The sequence below is a fragment of the Cajanus cajan genome, chromosome 8 (genome assembly GCF_000230855.2).
Source record: "Cajanus cajan strain Asha chromosome 8, NIPB_CcT2T_4, whole genome shotgun sequence".
Classification (NCBI taxonomy): Eukaryota; Viridiplantae; Streptophyta; class Magnoliopsida; order Fabales; family Fabaceae; genus Cajanus; species Cajanus cajan.
The window spans coordinates 31,012,067-31,016,240 of NC_138524.1; the positions used below are offsets into that span (position 1 = coordinate 31,012,067).

General features: G+C 41.5%; 1 long non-coding RNA gene across 1 annotated transcript; it reads left to right on the forward strand.

Moving 5' to 3' along the window:
- Window positions 1–1,253: 1,253 nt before the first annotated feature.
- LOC145950593 (uncharacterized) lies at window positions 1,254–2,512 on the forward strand. Its single transcript, XR_014428385.1, has 3 exons — window positions 1,254–1,309; window positions 2,228–2,379; window positions 2,464–2,512. It is a non-coding gene; the product is annotated as an uncharacterized LOC145950593 (long non-coding RNA).
- Window positions 2,513–4,174: the final 1,662 nt, after the last annotated feature.

A 4,174-nucleotide genomic window follows, 5' to 3' on the forward strand; every position in this document is an offset into this window, starting at 1 on the left:
GGTGTTTCTGACAACCTCGGTAGCGTGAGTTTGCCCTCTCCAGGGTCTGCATGCCTCCATGTTTCTGACGATGTTGGCAGCTGCATACCTCCGTGTTTCTGACGACGGGGTAGCTAAGTATTAGTCGTCGCCTCTCCAGGCTCGTGCATACCTTGGTGTTTCTGACAACCTCGGTAGCGTGAGTTTGCCCTCTCCAGGGTGTGCATGCCTCCATGTTTCTGACGATGTTGGCAGCTGCGTACCTCCGTGTTTCTGACGACGGGGTAGCTGAGTATTAGTCATCGCCTCTCTAGGCTCGTGCATACCTCGGTGTTTCTGACAACCTCGGCAGCTGCATACCTCCGTGTTTCTGACGACGGGGTAGCTGAGTATTAGTCGTCGCCTCTCCAGGCTCGTGCATACCTCAGTGTTTCTGATCACTTTGGCAGCTTGAGTTTGCCCTCTCCAGGGTCTGCGGTTTGCTCTCCCCAGGGTTGCATACCTCCGTGCTTCTGGTCACTTTGGTAGCGTGAGTTTGCCCTCTCCAGGGATTTGAGATGATTTTGTCTCCACAGTCCACGATGCTGTTTCGATGGTTGTTTCCGATTTGGGTGCCGCTGAGGGCTGGATAACGTAGGGATCCGTCTAGGGGATCTGCAGTTACTCATAGGTTCTTGTGTCCCAACTTTCCATTGCGTAGTTGGTGCCCACTGGGGAAATTCTGATTCCTTGGGGATGCAGACACAAAGATGCTCTTTTTGATGTGAGCGATGCCTTATGATTGGCTGACGTCCTTTCGACGTTTGTGGAGTATCCCGGTTATCCTTATTCGGGTGGCTCTTTTTTTGATTTTCTGGTTTTGTTGCCTCTGCGTACACTACTACAAAAATACTATTTTACATCACCATTTTTACATCGGTTAAGCAAGAAACGATGTAAAAAGAAAGCACGGTGGCATTATTGTAATTAAGGGTATAATATTAAGCATATTTACATCGGTTTTTAGTGGGACCGATGTAAATATTACATATTCTACATCGGGTTTAAGACGAACCGATGTAATATTAAAATCACGGTGGCATTTTTGTGAATAAGAGCCTCAATCATAAAGAGATCTACATCGGTTTACATAGTGACCGATGTAATATTGAGAACTCTTTCCTACTCCCGCGCGTGCTCAAGAGTAGTCATTCTCCCTGAAGCCCTTGCTAGCTACTGAATATTGAGAAGGTTTCCCCGTGCGCGCGCATGAGCCTTTGCCCCCCATTGCACCGCCGTCGCCCCGCCGTTGCCGCGCCCTTGCCGCACCCTTTCCCCTGAATAACCCTCTGTAAGCATCATCGATTCATTTCTCTCCTTTTCTCAGTTTAGGGTTTATTTCCTTTTTTTTGTTTCTATCAAATTGGGCCGCGAAGGTTAAGTGAAGGGAGGGAGAGGCCCACTACTCTACCGTTTGGGGAGCATTCGACGCCGCGCCATGCGGCGGAGCAGGCGTCGGCGGTGGTCCAGTTGGTGAGGAGGTTGCCGTGGGTGTCGGTTTGGAGGCGGAATTGGGTGAGGGCGTGTGTATCATTCTGGTATGCTCCCTCTGCGATGCAGAGGATGGACAGGGCCAAGGTTAAGGCCAGTTCGGGGTTTATGGGAGAGAGAGAAAGCCTTTTCATGTTAATGTTATGGTGTGTGGGAAGGGAGGGAAGGCGGGTGCACCAAGGTAGCAGGTAGGGTCGCACCCAAGTGGGACGTATAGTGCTTGGTGGCGTTGTGAGGGTTTTGGGGAATGTCATCTGTAAGTGACAGAATGTGAGTTATTAGTGTGTGTGTGTCTCAAATGCCTATGTGTATGTATGTGTGGGAGACAAATATATCTTCAAGATGTAATATAAGGAACTCAAAATATATTTCAAGATGTAATATATCTTCAGTTTTCTTCATTGTGTTTCAAATGTCTTGAGTAGAGTGCATCTTGCTTGATATGTCTCGAATCATAGGTGCCTTCATGGTAAATAGATTAATCATGTGTGATATCATATTTTATTAAGAAATTAACATATTAATTAACTTTTCAGGAGATATGTTTAATGCTAATAACTTAGTTTAAAGAAAGAAAGTGTTGATAAAGTATTATGGGTAAAAAAATGTCATCATTTTCTCATTGAAAGTCATAAGAAAATTTATTTCTGTCATGACCTACAAATCCTGGACCTCAGCAAAAGTTTCAAGCTTACTGATCGTTCATTGTATGCTGTAGGCCTTGGTTGCCGTGATCTTACAAAACTGAACATCAGTGGTTATTCAGCATTCAGTGACAGTGCCCTGGCTTACCTTGCCAGCTTCTGCCGAAAGCTGAAAGTTTTGAATCTTTGTGGATGTGTTAAAGCTGCATCTGATACTGCTTTACAGGTATGATTGAGACTTGTTGGTTTGTCATCTTCATAGAAGAACTAAGATGGTTGAGTATTAATCCAATAAATAAATGAAATGCAGGCTATTGTCGTAGCATTCTGGGATTCCTCCTAATTAAAAAGGCCAAAGATTCGTAAAAAGAAGTTTATTTACCCTCTGCATTTTGACATTTCTTTAAATATGATCTTGTTTTAGTGTAACTCTGTTTTATTTGTTTTAGTGTAAATCTGTGATTTGGGTTTTTTGATTGTTTTTCGTTTGTGGGGGTCTTGAATTCTCTCTAAGTTTTTGTGGAGTAGTGATAGTAGCTTGAATTGTGGCTGTCAGTCTGTCACAGCTACCATGGTTAACATTCAATTGAATTCTTGGTTTGCTCTCCTTTTGTTCAACATTTTGAGGTGGTTTATGAAATTTCATTATTTTCTCCCATAAGAATGAAAATAGGGTTTGAAGCGCCTTTCATTCTTCGAAGAATGATGTACTAGGTTGTTCAGTTCTTATGCACCTTCCATCATTGGCCAGCATTGCCTGTTCCAGTGATAGCCTTGCTTTTCTAGCAGCTCAATGTTTTCTAGCAGCTCTTTTACTTCTGTTGAATCCGTGCCTTCTTTGTGACTCTTTTCATAGTTCATACTTGCAATATGCCCTTGCTGCAATTTCTTTTATTTTTCAGCAATTCTGTCCTGTGTTTCTTTTTACTGTCTCTGTTCATTTTCTTTGGTTCAGCCAAGGCATCATCATCTCAGTCACATCCAGCCCAGAAGATCACCTGTTTCTCTGATTTAGTCTCTAATTTATTAAAGATTAATTAACCATATCCACAATTCTAGTTGTTAATTGCCAGGAGACCCAAGACATTGTCGAACTCTCCTTAGTGAAGTCTGGCATTTTATAGTAGCACTGTTAGAAATGTATGCCATTGTCAATGCCCATAAGCTTTATCAGCTCTCTTTTCTATGTGACCCATGAGAATGCCTTTTGGTGCACAGTTTGCATCATATGGTTCCCAAGTTCAGTTGAATTATGGCTTTAGGTAGGTTTGAGAACCCAATTGGGCTTATTAATACCTGATTGTAGTGTGATAGTTTATCTATAAACTATGTGACAAATGAAATAAGATGGAAGAGCTAGAGACCTGGGATTATCATCTTGCTGCCTCTTCCTTGGGGAAATTTTCAGCCTTGTTGGTGTGTCAGGCGTATAGAGGCACCAAGGAGTGCAAGGAATATGAGTTATTCAATGATTTCAGAGTTTTTGTTTTTGCTTTCTTTACACAGATCATGTACAATTTTTTAATTCAATTATGTACATTGCAGGCTGGATACTACTGCTCAGTTTGTGAGTGTGTGGTAAACAACTTATCCAATTATATTCTTTTATTCACAATTTGCAATATATTTCCTTAGAGATTGTTTTATTGTAATTTATTTATAAAATGTTATAACTCTATTATGCTTATTATCTTCCAAGGTTTGGTTTTTACCTAATGATACAATTCTTCACCATCAAGTTTTTGTTCCATGAGGCATATGACTTCCCTCTACTATTTTTCTTTAGCAAATGACTGGAATTATGGTAGTAATTTTTTTTTTGTTTTTTTGTTTTTCTTTTGGTGATTAGGTTTTGATTGATTGGTTTTATGTGGTGTGTGTGATTTTGCAGGTATAGTTTGTCGGTGAATGTGATTGGGTTTGTGTATTCTGGGTTGCAGAGATGTGATCTAGTGCGGTACTTGGCTGCGGGAGAGCACTTGGTGGAGCACCAGCTAAGAATCTAAAAAAATAATTTTTTT